This window comes from Ambystoma mexicanum, chromosome 6p (assembly GCF_040938575.1).
Source record: "Ambystoma mexicanum isolate Mex_15411 chromosome 6p, UKY_AmexF1_1, whole genome shotgun sequence".
Classification (NCBI taxonomy): Eukaryota; Metazoa; Chordata; class Amphibia; order Caudata; family Ambystomatidae; genus Ambystoma; species Ambystoma mexicanum.
In genome coordinates, this window is record NC_090935.1 from 625963004 (window position 1) to 625980582 (window position 17579).

General features: G+C 48.6%; 1 protein-coding gene across 3 annotated transcripts in view; it reads right to left on the bottom strand.

The window, feature by feature from the left end:
- The window catches only part of HEXB (hexosaminidase subunit beta), a 903874-nt gene that overhangs the window by 292375 nt on the left and 593920 nt on the right, over positions 1-17579 (bottom strand). The gene's annotated exons all lie outside the window — the stretch shown is intronic.

Below are 17579 nucleotides of genomic sequence, written 5' to 3' on the forward strand. Positions count from 1 at the left end.
CCTGGAAGCACGTAAGTAAGCGCTTGTAGCCTGCTTCACGATGCGCACTAACTGTCCCTTTTATCTTGCAGGTACAAGTTCGGAGCTTTAGAGAAGCTGAAGGGTGCTGGAATACCCACTGGATTCGGCGTGGGAAGGAGTAATGGCACGTGAGTAATAAAGTTGCCCAATGTCTTTAAACGCACCTTCTTTTGTCTTTCAGATGCGGGATGCAGCGCCGAAGGCCTCCGGAGCGTGCGAAGAGCTGGTAAGCTTTTGTCTTTCAGATGCCGGAATGCAGTGCGAAGACCTCCGGAGCATGCGAAGAGTAGGTAAGCCTTTGTCTTTCAGATGCCGGAATGCAGCGCAAGGCGTTGGTGACAGCCGATGGACCAGGTAAGAGATGCGCTGCCACTGAAGACCGTAGTGCTAACCTGTTCTTTCTTTGTCTTTACAGGTGCTGCTGAAGACTGGATTCCAGGATGGTAAGCCTTTGTTCCCTTAGGCCCAGGATCAGAAGCAGAAGACACGATGAGCGTTCTGCTGCAGAGAATGCAGAATAACGCAAAGCAAGATTCATCCATCGGGACGGTTTAAATAGCCTCCTGTAGTGCTTAGGTGTCTCCTTCCACAGCCACGCCTAGGTAAGAAAAGAGTTCCTGCTTTCCAGAAGAGTTCCAGTGTTCTGAACCTAGGGAGTGGCTCCTGCCCCACCCAACAGGAAAAGTAGTCCCAAACAGAAGAGGATCAGGGGTTCAACTGGCAGGTAAGTAAGCAGCATGGTCTGCTACAGGTAAGTCCACCCAAGCATTATGAGCCCGGCACTTCCAGCGCTGGGACTGGGCATCTTTATGAGCCTGGTGCCACTGGCGCCAGGACAGGGTCCAAACGGTCCCAATTGGGACTGGCTGGCACTCGGAACCGGGGTTATGGGTCTGCTTCCAAGGGAGTCGGGCAAGTCCTGATCTTTTGGAAGCAGAGATCATGACACCAAAAGCCTCTTGCACGGAGATCTCTGGTGTGCGCTCCCCATTCTTCCAGGGAGGCATCCGTCGTCACTGTCTCCTGATGTGCCGGGGTCTGGATGTCTATACCCGCCTCCAGATGCGCGCGGGTGCCCCACCACCGGATTGCTTGGCGGAAGGTCTCGTTGAGCGAGATCCTGTCTTCGAAGCTGCCCGACGCTTGCAACCAACGGGCGTCGAGGAACTCTTGCAGTGGCTGCATCCGCAGTCTGCACAGGCGCACTAGGAAGGTGCACAAGGACATCATGCCAAGAAGGGACTTGATGGACCTCACCTTGGCCACGTCCATTTTCACCAGCCGCTGCACCTTTCCCACAATGGCCTTCGTCCTTTCCTCAGACGGCGAGGCCAGTCGCGCTACTGTGTCAAACCTTTTTCCCAGAAACAGTGCGACCTGCGATGGAACCAGGTGGGATTTGGCGAAGTTGATGGAGAAACCCAGATCCGTGAGCAATTGGACGGTCTTCGCTGTGTGCCCGACGACGAGATCCCTTGTCTTTGCTCGGATGAGCCAATCGTCCACGTAGGGGTAGATGTGGATCCCCCGGCAGGTGCAGCCAGACCGCCACTGGTGCTAGGCACTTGGTGAATACCCTGGGTGCTGACTTCAATCCGAAAGGAAGGGCCTTGAATTGGTAGTGCTGTCCTTGGACTACGAATCTGAGAAACTTTCGATGTCCTTTTAGAATGGGGATGCGAAAGTAGGCATCCTCCAAGTTCAGCGATGATAGGAAGTCGCCTTCCTCTAGCTGCCCCAGCACGTGCTGGAGGGTGACCATCCGGAACTTCTGGGCCTTGATGTACTTGTTTAAACGACGAAGGTCCAGGATGGGTCGCCAACCGCCGGTCTTCTTTCTTACGAGGAAGTATCGAGAGTACACTCCGGAGCACCAGAGCCTCTTTGGGACAAGCTCGATGGCTCGCTTTCTTCAGCATCGCCCTTACTTCCAGCAGCAGTTGTGGGACATAGTTTTCCTTCCTGGCCATGGGTAGAATGCGGGGGCACTTCTTTAAAAACCCGAGTGTGCCCGCGGGCCAGGGCGTCCAGCACCCATCGGTCAGTGGAGATGGACTCCCACACGCTGACAAACTTCGCCAGCCGGCCTCCCACCGGGACGCTCAGTTGGGGGCCCGATTCTACAGCCGGTTCAGTCCTACTTGGCAGCGACCTTGCCGCCGACAACAAGCTCCTACTGACTTGCCGCGTCCCCTGTAGGCCTCCTGCGACGAGGAGCGGGCCGCCTGGCTGTACGTTGAGGAGCCGACGCCGAATCCTTTGGAGGCACCTTGCTTGCCTCCGGAGTTCCGAAAGGGCGGCCGTCGTTGCTGCAAAACCCCCAAGGCCCGTGCCGTCTCCTTGTCGGCCTTGATGGCCTGCAGCGATTCGTCCACTGCCTTGCCAAACAGGTTATTCTCGTCGAAGGGCATGTCCAAAACTCTGGTTTGCACGTCCTGGCGGAAATCGGTCGCCTTGAGCCAACCACGCCGTCGAAGACGAACACCGCTGCCAAACTGACAGAAACCTGTGTCAGCAATGTCCGTGGCCACCTTTATGGCGTGGTCCGACGCCACCTCGCCTTCCTGCAGGATCTCCAGGGCCTCGGCCTCTTGTCGTCCGGGAGGAAGTCCAGCAGAGGAGCCATCTTAACCAAAGCTCCCTGTCGTAGCGGGCCACAATCGCTAGGGCGTTGGCCACTTTAATCGTCGCTGCCGCCAACGAGATGACCCGTCGCCCCATGTGAAAGGGGCCCCTAGGGGTCCCTAACGTCTATGGAAAAGCGAGTCACCACACACGATAGATACGCCAGACACGAGGTTGTATTCCCAAAGCTAGGGTTTATTGCAAAGCAAAAGTCTCAATTGGCCAACTCGGTCTCACGCGTATCTCTAGACCTCGAGGGATGCAAGCGAGTGAATTACGAACATCAGTTACATATATACAAAATGCTTATCAAACAATCAGCTATGACATGTTTAACACCCTGCTTCTATTGGGTTTCTTTGAACTTGGTGTGATGATGGACATCTCCGACAACTATGACACCTTCAAACATCTATTCTAGTAACAATTTGCAATTTGTGAGTGCGGAGGCATCTTTCAGTTGTTGAATAGAACACAGCGCTTCTGTTCTTGGAAGCGAGCTACATACGGGGGGGGGGAAGAGTTGCATTCCGGACCTCGCTATCTATTAGGTGCTATTTGTGTCCTGGGAGCCGACCCGCTCTAGCGGGGCTCAGCAAAGGGGGGGCCGTAAGAAAAGCATAATTCAAGCCTTTAGCTGTATTATTCTAACATATTCTACCATATAACGAGACTGGCTGGCAGCTGCGAAATGGTTAAATGCTTTGCAGCTCTGCTTCGAGGCTACATTCGGGAGGGAGCCGGGCATTCTTCCTGGCACTGCCTACGTTTCGTTTCAACAAACTCTTGTTATCCTCACGGTCCTGCGGCCTTGTCCTTTTTGCGTGCAGACAACAATGTTTTACAGTCGAGCAGTGTAAGCAGAAAATATACTGCGAAGCAATAGGAACAGAAAGCAATGAGCAATGGTTAGAAAACAAAATGGCGATTCTTGTTACATCAAAATGGCCGTTCATTGGCAAGCTCGAAAACCTATATTCTGTCATATCATGCATGAGACGGTTGGCCCACGGCCACCACAATACGTTTGCGGTCACATAGTAGAGGTATCCATTTTTCTAGACTGACAAACCCTCCTTTGGCCATATGCCAAATGTCTCATCTATTTATTGAAAACCTCCTCTAGTGATGATGAGTCTGAAATACTTATGTCTGAATCTTGCATGCTATCGTAAACATCATCATCTTCATCAATATCTATTGCCATCAACTCTTTTACTGTTCTCATTTCATTTGGGTCTTGGTCAGCTCGACCATGAGGTTATTTTTTCTTCGTCGTCATATGCATACATCCTTCCGTACATCCCTCAGTTACCTCAGCGCAAACTATTGGTAGGCAATGTATGCAACAACAGCACGTCGGGAATATTCCAAACACCACTACTAATATTGAAATCAACTTCCATCCCCAAGAACGTAGTATTCCCCAAAACCAAGACCCTATTCCCCAGCTTCCTTCTCCAGTAGGGAGTTCAGAGCTTAGGACATGCATTTTCTTTATCGCTTCAAAGATCGTAGGGGAATAGTCATCAACATAAACGCAACACGCTGATCCCACTATTTTGCAAATTCCCCCACGATCTACCAGGATCACATCGAGAGCCATTCTATTTTGCAGCGTCATTAACCTGATTCCTCTTTCTTCCAACGTCATGTTAAATAGTATATCTGTTGTTGTGTTTATGGTATTTTTTAGTATTCTGGACAGCTGCCTTATATTATAGGAGTTGACTATCTACCCTAAGAATCGAACTAATAATTTTGCTACATCAGTTGCTATCAAAACACCCTCGTCAGTCCTTTAGACTCTAGTTCTGGATAGTCTGGCCAGGTCTGCTGTTTCTAAGAGGAATACTCCTGGGAACAGTAGACCTAGGCAACATGTACCTCCCCAGTTTCTGGGCAACCAAGGATATGCTTTCTCTCCACATATAAAATAAACTGGATCACCTACATATACTGGTTCTATTTCCCATTTTAATACCACTGTATTCATGCATCCAGTGTATGTTCCGACTAAAAAAAGAGCCTTTCTTTTTTTAGACAGAAAGGGACAATTCTTGGGCTATAATTCACCGTGTAAGATGGGGGGATTGCATCTTTGTCGCCTTCTGTTCTTACACGAAACGTTGTTACAGATGTCTTTTCTGGTGGGGACAATCTATCTCGTCTATTCTGTCATGTTATCTTTCGTGTACTTTTCCTCGTGGGCTCTGGGGCTATTACTTGCGCTTTATGGAAACAACCCACAGGGCTTCATTATTATCTCCTCAAAATCATTCATGTTGGTTCTGTCTAATTGACACGTACTACTCTCATTCCATTTCCCATAGAACATTGCACCTAAAGATGCACTACATGCAGAACGTAATGGTAATGGCTGTACATACCACCCTATTCCTTTCCCAGCATGCTGTGGAAAATGGGTACATACCCAGCAATTTGTTTTCTTCAGAATTGCATGTGTCATGTTCATGATTAATAATAATGTATTATTTCCAAAACCTTCCCTGTGTCTTTCTTCCATTGGGGGCAGGGTATAAGTAATCACCTGAACCGGGCTTTCAGTAGTGGATATATTAACTATTGCTAAAAACATTTCTAATGGATGTATCGCTTCCACATACCATAATATTAGGGCTGTCGATATTGGTGCTATCACGCTCAAAGCACATTATTGTGAGTGCCAGCATACAATTTGTTTTACCATGCGTTTTTCTTAAGCTTAGTCTTTATAATTGACTCGTTCTCAGCAGTGGTGGTGCAGGAGGAGACTGGAACCGGTCCCGGAATGTTTCTCGTCGTCCTTCTTCCTTATCACAGTTCGTCGTGGATATCGCTCTTCGTCGCGCTTGCACTGATGTCAATAAGTGCAACAGAATTGTCACAGTTCAGTTCTGCCAGTCCTTAATAGCCTGGATTTGTTTATTCGTTTTTAGGCAAGATCACTTGTCCTTTCTCATACTGCTCAGAGGACCTTGGATCAGTTATCTTATTGCCTTAGAGCCATGTGCGTCCAGCTTGTCCGCTCCGGTTCCTGACATGTACTTTTATGATCGCACCGAGGAGCCGCGAGTCTTGAATTGTCTGACTTGCACAATTCTCACGCTTCTCTCCTCTACACCTCTAGTTCCTTCTCCGTCCATGAGCTGAACCAGAGGTTCACATAAACACCAAAAAGAACTGCGGATCACTTTGTCTTTCGAGGCCGCAAGTTGTATCGCCTTACTCCTGGTATCGTGTGATCCGTGAACAGTGCCGGTGCACTTCCAGATTCAACCTCAAAGTCAGCCTGTGGCGCTACTGCAGGTGCTGGTGTGCTATTGATGCAGAACTGTTTTTTTGGCGTGCTGGCAAGTGCTGGTGGGCGCCAAAGGGGTACACGATTTGTTTCTGCTGGTATTTGCAAGGCAGATTTTGTGTCGGCCAGCAGTGATGTCGATTCTGCTGGGCAACGTTGGGGCACTCTTTGCCCTTCCCCCTCTTTGGCAATCGTCTCAGGCTTTGTTTCGAGTTTCACTTCTCGTTTTGGCATATTTGGTGGCTGCTTACTGCCAACAGTTTCTTCCGTTTCTGGGACCGCTGTCTCTTTCCGGTCATCTGGGTCAGGCAAGTCTTTCAGTGAAGTTGGAATATTCTTGGCATGGGTGGCATGGATCCACGACTTCCTTCCATCCACCCCTATTGCCGTCTGCGTCGCCAAGAGTACTTGATAGGGCCCGCGCCACCTGGGTGCTAACGATGACTTTCTTTCAAAATTCTTTAGCAGCACCCAGACGCCTAGCTCCAGCGCGTGCCCTGGACCGGTGTATCTCACTGGTAATGCCTCCTGCACCTGCTGATGAATCAAACACAATTTCTGCATTAAAAGGCCGCACTAAGCACAGGATGTTCTACCTCACTAAGTCGTTTTGGCTGTGGTGCGCATCATACATTTGCCGGCCTCCCCATTACGATCTCGTACGGGGAGAGCCCAGTTTTAGCCTGTACAGACGTACGCATGCATAATCGTGCTATTGGTACTGCATCCACCCAACTCAACTTGCTTCCCGCACAAATCTTGCTAATCTTTGATTTAAGAATCCCGTTGTGCCTCTCCACAAGACCGGCAGAACTCGGATGCCTTGAACTATGGAATCTCTTATCAATCTGAAGACCAGCACATATCTGTAACACCACTGCGCCCACAAAATGTGGTCCATTATCGGACCATAGGATACGGGGCAAGCCAAATCTGGAAAAGTATTCCTTAAGCATTACTTTTGCCGTGCTCATTGCTGTGCAGTCCTTCAAGGGATATGCCTCCACCCACTTACTGAATGCACAGATCACCCCCAAGACGTATTTTAAGTTTTGGCATCTCTCCATCTCTATGAAATCAAAATGGATCACCTCAAATGGCATAGAGGGGGGCCAAAACTGCCTATTGGAGTCTGTGCTCTTTCCTACATTGTGTTGCAAACACGTGATACAGTTCTGCACCAACCTCTCTGCATTCTTTTTTATGTTTACATTCTGCCATACTGTAGAAAGGTGCTGTATTATCTTTTTCGCACAGATGTGGGTAGGGCTGTGGGCCATTGTGACCACTGCAGTCACATACGAATTTGGCAACATCCAGTTTCTAGTTCCCTTGTCCACCCAACAACCCTCCAGATCTAACTCAGCAGAGCCCTCTGCCCACCCCTGTATTTCATCGGCCGTAGCTTCGGCCTGCATTTCTTTGACAGTGGCAATTCCATTTTCTATCATACAGGGTACTTCCTCAGTCTAAACCGTCATCATTTTGGTATTTAAATCAGTGGCAGTTTGTTTCGCAATTCTGTCTGCAAACGTGTTTCCTTCTCCCACTTTGCAGGTTACCTTTTTATGAGCCCCGCATTTCACTACTGCTAGGTGCTTTGGAAACGTGAGTGCAGACAGCAATCGTACAATCAAAGGGCCATGTTGAATTCTGGCGCCAAGTGATGTCAAAAAACCTCTCTCAGCCCAGAGGCGACCAAAGTTATGAACCACCCCAAAAGCATACTGGCTATCAGTATATATATTCACATTCAAATTTTTTGAAATCTTGCAGGCTCTGGTTAATGCTATTATCTCTACGGCTTGTGCCGAATTGTAGGGAATTCTTTTACTTTCTACAACGCTCTCTAGGGTAGTGATGGCATATGCGGCAGTTGTCGTGCCATCTGGTAATTTAAAACATGAGCTGTCACAAAAGAACTCTCCATCTGGCTCTTTCTGAGGGGTATCACCTAAATCAACTCTCCCCTTGGTTTCTTCCTCAGTGACCATTAAGCAATCGTGGGGGGGTGATTCATTCTCCCCAATTTCGTTTATGGGTAGTGGCATTAATTCTGCAGGATTTAAAGCGCTACACCTCATAATTTGGATATTGTGCGCAAACAAGATAATCTCGTATCTTGTCAATCTGGCAGAGGCGAGGTGTTGCGTCTGACCTATTTAATAGAACGTCTATGGCATGTGGCACCATCAGAATTAAAGTGTGCCCCAATACCATCCCTTCTGTTTGTTTCACTGACGCAGCAGCCGCCGCGACAGATCGCAAAAATCGTGGTAGTGAGCGCGCTACAGGGTCCAGCGCAGAAGAAAAATAGCCGCATGGCCCATTTCTTCCACCTTGTTCCTGTGTCAAAACCGCCAATGCACATCCTTCACTTTCACACACAGTCTAAAAACCTTCTCATAATTCGGCGTACCCAAAACTGGAGCCGAGCATAATGCAGTTTTCAATTCATCAAATGCTTTCTGACATTCCTCATCCCACTGTAACAGCATGACCGCATCTTTCTCAGTTAAATTCACCATCGGTTTCACAATTAACGCAAAATTACCAATCCATTGTCGGCAATATGAAGCCATGCCTATTATGGCTCGGACTCCTTTTTGTGTCTTTGGAATAGGCATACAAGAAATACTTTCCATGCGTTCTGGCGTTAGCCTTCTCCCTTCTTTTGAAAGTAGGTAGCCTAAATAGGCCACCTCCTTTCTATTATATTGACATTTCTTCAAACCAGCTTTATGGCCATGTGACAGTAGTAATACAGTGCTTTCTTTACAAACCTCCTCTGTGTCTGCAGCTAACAATAGATTGTATATGTATTGCAAGAGTACACAACCCACTGGTAATTCTAGCATGTCTAGCGGCTCTTTAATTGCTCTACTGTAAATACTTGGGCTTTCCGTGTAACCTTGCGGAATCCGCGTAAATGTAAATGATCGTCTTCCTAATGTGAACGCGAACAAATATCTGCTGTTCTTGTCCACTGGAATGCTGAACGCGTTTTTCAAATCCACTACACTAAAATATTCTGCTGAAACAGGTATCATCATCAATATCATAGTGACATCTGGCACTAAAGGAAACTGGATCTACTACCTTGTTTAATACGCGCAAATCAATTATAAAACGGTATGGTACTTCATTGCCTCCTTTTTTATGAACTGGAAGAATCAGGCTGTTGCATGTACTGCCTGTAATTTCCTCATACCCCTAATTTCACCAAATCTGTAACAATACTCTTCAATCCTTTCTCACCTTCAGCCGAAATTCTGTATTGGGGAATTCGCAGTAGGTTAACACCTTCTTTCAAAATGATCTTTACTGGCTCTATCTTTAAGCATCCCACATCATTGTCATGCATTGACCATATACAGATTGGCACTTTACTTAGTTCTCCTGGTAAAGTTTCAGACATGAATTTTGACACAGGGGCATCGTGTGGCCAAATCGTTAGGAACACTCCATCTGCCGTGCAATGTATAACGGAACCTAATTTTTTCAACATATTTAATCCCAACAAGTTCTCCCCACAATTTTCTGTTAAAAGGAAAGGACAATGTTCAGTAAATGGTCCTATTGTAACTGGGACTGGTTTGGACACTGGGTTTATGACTGGTGTACCTGCGAACCCTATGGAAACATTCTTTTGCCCTGACAGTTGTATATCTGGAACCAAGTGGTGGTCTATTGAACACTTCTGCGCTCCTGAATCTACAAGAAAGCGGTGCTCCTCATTCCCGACTCATTTCTACGTAGGGTACTCTCTGATTCACGGGAATAGACACTGGTTCCGACCCCTGTCCTGGGCTGTCCTATTGGGGAAATAACACATTGTCCGATGTGTAATCATTGCTGTTACTGTAATACGTGTTTGGTTGTGTATCAAAAACGTTCCCACTCTTTCCTCCATTTCCCCCACTCTGGTTTCCATACTGTTGATTTTGCTGTCCCTGACTCTGGTTTGGGGCATTTTGGTTTTGGCCTTGGTTTTGATTACCTCTGTTATTGTGATGCTGCTGCATACTATTCCTATTTGGTCCATTCGCTCCTGGGTGTCCTCTATGCTGTCTCCTTTGACCAGACCCATTTCTATTCTGCCGATGCGGACATTGCGCTCGCCAATGTCCCTCCTCCTTACAATACGCACACTGATTTGGTCCCACTGTACCCACATGCATATTCGAATTACTCCTTCCTTGTGCGTTCCCTCTCCCTACATCATGTCCTACTACTTACTGTGTTCTCAATAGACATTCTTTCAAGTCTGCCCCCATCTGTTTTAGCAACGATAATTTGTTCACCATCTCCTTCTGCCCTGGTGATGGTGACTGCTGCTGTTTATTATGTGACCCCTTTTTTCCCTTCCGATGTCTCCCGATATCCCTACTCCTGTACCCAGGTGTAGTAAACATTTCGGCATAATCATTATCTAATTCATCTTTAAGTTAAAAAAGTCCATATACATGTTCTCTCACTTTTTCATCCCTCTCCCTACAGCGTGCTAATGCATTCAAATCTAACATTCGCTGCGGTGTTAATTTCCCAATTAACTGTTTCCATTTCTCCACCAAATATTCACCCATGCATTCCAAAACTACCTGTCTTTCGTTGCTTCTTCGGAAGTCATACATCGAAGCCAATGCTGCCGTTCCATCATTCCCGTCTATATACATCTCTGCCTGTTGCTGCAATTCCACCTTCCTTTCTTTGCTGATCGCGCTGTGAGTTACCCTCGTGCATCCCCGTTGGTCAGTCCCGCCTTTTGCCCCCGCGGTTTCAACTTCAACCCCAGGAGGAACTGTTACGCTCACCTGGCTCCCACAGGGGCGTCGGGCGGACCCGGACAGCTGCGGTCTCCACCCACGTGTCTGTCACCCACCCATCTTGTCTGCTTATCCCGTAGAAATGTTCTCCTGCAAGTGGAGAGATGGATTTGGCCACTTGTGGATTCAAGTGATGGCACCCCCACAGTCCTTCCCAACTAATCCCCTCCGAAATGCCCTCACAGCAATCTCACCTTATAAATTGAAAGATGAGCTCTCCATCCTGCGTGGATTTGCAGGGGCGTGGACACTGGTTTGAAGGCTCGGGAGAGTTCCGGAGAGTATTGACTCTGAGGTTCCTGGTGAGGTCCAGTAAGTATTAAGTTCATAGTGTTCAATATGTCCGATGTTCACTCTTGTTCCCCCCTTCCTTTCTTGTCTTGCAGCTGGCTCGTGAAAAGATGCTCTTGTGGCAGCTGGTGGTGCTCAGGTAAGAGTCTGTATTACCCGGCGCTGTCCGGTAAATGTTGCATGAGGAAAACGTGTTGTTTTGTCTCTCTTTACAGATGCAGCACGTGAAAATATGGAGAGTCACAAAAGGATGCCTCCGGTGGTAAATCAGGTAAGTCTATGGTGGTAAGAATTATATTTGTTGGTTCCCTCGGCTCACCTTGTGGTTTTCTTTTGTCTCCTAGGTGCCGAAGTTCGCGAAGAAATAATGGATGCAGCGCCGACCCGAAGGATGCTGTGAAGGCTGGTGACAATGTTACGGCGCTGCAGCTGGAGGTGCGGCGCGTGCAGAAATGATGTTCTTTACAGGTCCGGAGACAATATGGATCCAGAATCAGGAGTGTAATAGAAATAAGTTTGTTTTCTAACCTTGTCCCTTTCTTTCCTCTTTGTTTTAGGAGCTCCGGATTCGAGGCAGGCATGGCAGAAGACTGGATGCAGGCTGCAGGCATGGTGAGTGTTATGCTGCTGGATGCAGAATAACGCAAAGTGTGTGTTGCTGGTCGGGTGTGGTTTAAATAGCCTCAAAAGTAGTCCCAGGTAAGAAGTCCCTAGAACCACACCAGAGTAAAAAATAGTCCCTGTAGAAAAATAGTCCCTTTCAGGCTTCATGTTGGATTGGAGTCATTTGCAGCATGCTCTGCCTGAGGTAAGTAATGATTATGAGCCTGGCGCCTAACCCAGATAGCCCCTAGCCGGGGCTGCTGAGGTTTTACTAATGTCTAGATGCCTGCTCCTGGGGCTGATGGGCTTGGTCCGGATGCCTGGGGGTAGGCATCATGACAGGAACGGACGGTACCGAGTCTGTCTGAGGCGGGAGGTGCGGATGGGACAATGGGAACAGGGAGTGTCTGTTGTGGGCCTGGTTGGCAAATAGGAAGTGCTACGTGCAAGGTCTGTGGCTGTGGGAGGGCTTCAGCTACCGGAGGGAGAGCTTGGGCTATGGGCGGGGTTTGGGCAATAGCTACTGACGTGTCTGGCCCCACTTCTGATCTTGGGCCTTGTTTTGTATGGGTCAATATGTTTTCTATCAATTCATCGCCTATGTGTAATTCTCGTTGTGGATATATTTTTTTCTATATTCAACTGGTCACGCCTACCTGCCCTTCTTAGACTCTCAGTCCACTCCTCCTCTTCCGCTACTTCACCTTTCGATTTATGCCTGCGCGCATGCTTTGCTCTACTTTTAAATCGGAGCATTGCTTCCTTTCTCCAGTCTTTAATAGTCTCAAATGCTGCAGGACGCGCTTTCTTTCTTATCAACACCCGTTCCAAGTTATCTATTCTCGCTATCTCAAAACTACCATTAATCGGCCACTGATGGTCTTGTTGCTTTCTGGTTTTCCTATGCCAAGTCTCAGAATATTATCGCACCCACTCCATACTTTACATACATCTCATACGCCAGCGTTCCCCCAGGTGGTACAATTTGGCCATCTTCCAAAGATTGTCTACCACAGCGGAAAAACCCTGCTAAGGTGGACAATACCCCAGGCATGTTTCAACCTTCCCCCTGGTTAATCAACCTTACCTAGGGCGTTTGATTTTGCAAAGTCAACTCTCAACCAATATCAGGATTACTTTGAATCGGGGAATGACTCACCTGATCAAGTCGTCTGTAAACTGACGTGTCTGCGTTTCCTGGCTTCGGCCTCGTTTCAGGACCTTCGCCTCCTTGTTCTCTAGCCAGGCACGTCGATCAGGGATCAGATGTGTGCAGATCTGCAAAGGAGTCTCTCATCACTTTTACAGGGCGCCTCGAACACCTCTTGATCCCGGCTCGACTGTCCCATTCTCGCCGTTCTCCGCCTTACTCAATTACAACGTTATGCGATGGAACAAGTGGGGGAGGGTCCCTATTCGGGTGCCATCTTGAAAGGGGCCCCTAGGGGTCCCTAACTTCTATGGAAACAAGGCGAGTCACCACACGATGGATACGCCAGACACGAGGATGTATTCCCAAAGCTAGGGTTTATTGCAAAGCAAAAGTCTCAGTTGGCCAACTCGGTCTCACGCCCCGCGACGTGCATCTCTAGACCTCGAGGGACGCAAGCGAGTGAATTATGTACATCAGTTACATATATACAAAATGCATATCAAACAATCAGCTATGACATGTTTAACACCCCCTTCTATTGGGTTTCTTGGAACTTGGTGTGATGATGGACATCTCCGACAACTATGACACCTTTAAACATCTATTCTAGTAACAATTTGCAATTTGTGAGTGCAGAGGCATCTTTCAGTTGTTGAATAGAACACATTGCTTCTGTTCTTGGAAGCGAGCTACATATGGGGGGGAGGGGGAAGAGTTGCATTCCAGATCTTGCTATCTATTAGGTGCTATTCATGTCCTGGGAGCCGACACGCTCTAGCGGGGCTCAGCAAAGGGGGGGCCGTAAGAAAAGCATAATTCAAGCCTTTAGCTGTATTATTCTAACATTGTACCATATAACGAGACTGGCTGGCAGCTGCAAAAATGATTAAATGCCCTGCAGCTCTGCTTCAAGGCTACATTCGGGAGGGAGCCGGGCATTCTTCCTGGCGCTGCCTACGTTTCGTTTCAACAAACTCTTGTTATCCTCACGGCCATGCGGCCTTGTCCTTTTTGCGTGCAGACAACAATGTTTTACAGTCGAGCAGTGTAAGCAGAAAATATACTGCAAAGCAATAGGAACAAAAAGCAATGAGCAATGGTTAGAAAACAAAATGGCGATTCTTGTTACATCAAAATGGCCGTTCATTGGCAAGCTCGAAAACCTATATTCTGTCATATCGTGCATGAGACGGTTGGCCCACGGACACCAAAATACGTTTGCGGTTACATAGTAGAGGTATCCATTTTTCTAGACTGACACATGGTGTCCAGTTTCTTCCCCTCGCCGTCCAAGGGGGGGGGGGGGGGGGAGGTTGAAGTCGTAGCCCCCGCCGCCTTCTTCTTGACCGCTGCCGAGATGACCGAATCTGGGGTCGGCTGCGCCCTAAGCCACAGAGTGGCGGAATCTGGGACCCGGTACTTGTTCTCGTACCGGTCTCTCTTGGCAGGGGTCGTGGACGGGTTCTTCAGGAGCAACAGCTCCTCGTCCCAGATGTCGTCAAGTAACGGGACCGAGAGGACCGTCTTCCTTTTGGCCTCATGCCGTTGATAGAGGAAACCTTCCTTCTTCCGTTCTTCGGGGCAGAGCTCGGATGCCCTGGCAATCATGGCATGAAAGGAGCCAATTTCGTCGGGCGGGGAGGCCCAAGGGGGTGGTGATGGAAGGCCCATCCCGTCGTAACCACCGCCGTCATCCGTCCCCGTTGTGGCCGTCTCTGTACCCGTGTCCTCCCTATGATCAGGGGGAAGGAGATGAAGGCTGTGGGGGCCGCGAAGGCTGGAGGGGCGGGGGATTGAACTCTCCTCCGCTTGCTAGGAGGGCTCCCCGACGGGCCAGGCTCTGCTGGATCGTCCATTGGGGGGCAAGGGCAACCTCGTCCTTATCTCCGTACATAAGGCCTAGATCGCCATTAAGATGGCTCCCGAGTTGTCCCGTGGCACGGGTACCGGCTGCGACGGGCGCGACGGTTGGGGAGTGGCATCCTCCGCGGAAACCTCTTCGTCTGCCTCGTCGGGATCCCTCCCGTGAGACCGGACCTCCTCAAACTTCTTGTTGAGGATCTTCACGACTCCAGCCAGCTCCTCTTCAGAGGCTATATCCATGTTCGCGATGGCTACTGCTCCCCCTCTTTTTCCACTGGGGTCTTATCGATGGGCTGAAAAGAGGATTCCCTCTGCGGTGGCAGGGAAACTCTGGGCCCTGAGGTCGCCTCCACTGGGGGAGCCTCCACAGGCTTCGCCAGAGGCCTTAGCTGGGTGAATCAAGGCCTTCACGACTTTTGGCACGCTTGAGGCCTTCACCTTGGGGGGAGGGTCACCACCTCGCTCTCCCTCGGCTGCTTCCGTCTGGATCGACCGGGGCTTCTCCAGAAGCTTACCCGGGCTCTCCGATTTTCTCTTCCCCGAGCCAGAGCGTTGGCTTAGAAGACCGCTCGGACCTCTTCTTCTCACCTACCGATGGGCTCTTCCCTTCCAGCTAGTTGGTGAGGCGGATCCGCCGATCCCTCATGGTCATCTCTGACATGTTCTTGCAAAACGCACAGTCTTTCTCCACGTGCGTTTTGTCTTCGTGAAGGCAGTAGAGGCATCTAGAATGCTAGTCCTCCTTGAACACATTCTTCAATCCGCATCCAGGGCAGTTCCTGAACAGCTTGGATCCGGGCGTCGAGCTTCCTTCGTCCTGGGCCATGTCCACGAGGTAGGCCTCAAAGTCTTCTGGGATCCTCCAAGAAGTGTAACTCGACGAAAACTTCGCTTTTGAGGGGTGTAGAAAATTCCAAAACGGGTCCCTGTTGATCGGAAGTAGAAACGGTGGAGCTTGAGGCTCGATTGACCAAAAAAATGAGATTAAACTCTTTGAAAAATCGCAAAACGCAGTAAAAGCTCGAGAGCTATAGCACGAGGACTCCCAACACTTGAACGTGCAGTAAAAATCTGAACATGGCCGCCAGAGGAGGGGCTTAGGTAGAGAGCAGTCATTGGCTGGGGGCAGTATGACCCAGAAACCAGTGATTGGTTACTAGTAGAAAGACAGTTCAGAAACAAAACTGATTTTTTTTCTTTGCCGAGGATTCCCAGCCTGACGACGGGCAATATTCATCAGCATGTGAATCCATGCCAGACCCCATTCTGGAGAATACTTGTTTCACTCCGACCAGAAAGTCCATCATCTCATTGGGAAGCCAACATTTCTTCCTTACGATGTCGTGTACCATTTATTATCCTATTCCCCCAATGTTGTTCCTTCCCTCTCACCCTCTATTCATTTCACCCTCTACCAACTCTGCACCGATAGCTTTCTCCTTCTGCTCATATCCCCACTGCCCTCCCCCCTAACTCCCAAGTTGCGCCAGCCAGAGCACCCCACCCCCCTGTATACTCTTACCCTGGGGAAAAAGGGATCCAACCAGAGTGCCTTACACTAAACACAAATGGGTACTAATATGCGCCCCCCCCCAAATTCATGCCTGCGAGTTTCCCCTCGTTACCAATATGCCGACACATCCCCAGCGTCCATGCTCCTGCAGGTGATTTAAGATGCAGAGGTTGCAAACATTTATTTGATCAGTGGCAAAGCATTTTATAAGCATGATGAAACATTTCCATCCCCCAGGGCTTGTAAAGCACCAGTTACCTTGCACATTTGTGACTGTCACTGTGCGCGTACACAGTGCTTATTTAAAGTTTAGTTTCTAACCATGCTGTCTACCATCGATACATAACCAATAAAATTGCTTCCTGTTACTAATCCAGATATCTCCATCTCCTACGACAACACAAACAGAAATCTGTTAGCAGTGACACCACAAGTATGCACAATAATTCAACCCTGTTGGCCCCATCGGTGACGTACCCTTACGCGGGTCAGTAATTTCACCTTCGATTAACCTTTCGTTCCTACCGCCTGACCAGCCCTTTTGATGGGGGAGAAGATCACTTCTCTTTCCGTTGCTTTGTTCTCTGGGGCGGTGGCCCTGCTCAGCCCCCTCCCATCCCATGTCAAAGCACCAACCTTTTCTTCTGAAAGATCTGAATATACGGTTCAACCAGCCTGGGTATGTGAACTTGTTAAAACTCAAGAAGCAATACATCAATCCGGTGTGGCAGTTCCCCTGTTGCAGCGCTGCGAGAATGGTCAAGTCCTCACAATGCAGGTCGCACACAGATACTACAGTGTGCATACCAGTGCATCCCATAAAAATACACTTAAACCATACCCCGTTGGTTGCTCTTTCCTTTGAGTGTCCTTTGTCTGGAGTACTTAATGAAACAATTTCACAGTCTGTTGCCCAAAAACGTCTAATTTATGCAACTGCATGCCAAGCCACCCTCCACCAAAAGAGGAATGTACAACAGAGAAACACTCAAGAAAAGGGGTACTGCGGAAACAACCTGCAACCCTTTCTTTGATTAAATCTGGATCGAAAAGCGCAAAGTTGGTATTAAATGCTTACATGAACACAGAAATTCACTCTGCACACCTTCCTAGTTTACAAAATGGACACCGGAAACCAGCGGTGCCACTCCACCGGCTGCAGCATTGCTGCCTCTCACGGCTGCCGCTCTACCTCATCCTAGCCAGAAGTTGTTCTTTGTCTCTGAAATGTTACATTAAGTTTCGAAAATGCAAAGGGTATTTGGTGCAGACCTGCCTTAGTTTAAAATTTGACATTTCCATTGTTGCCCTAATGTGACCTTCACCCTTGTCCTGCAATCTTCTGTATAGGTGCATTATAAATACCCAATAAATATGTAAATC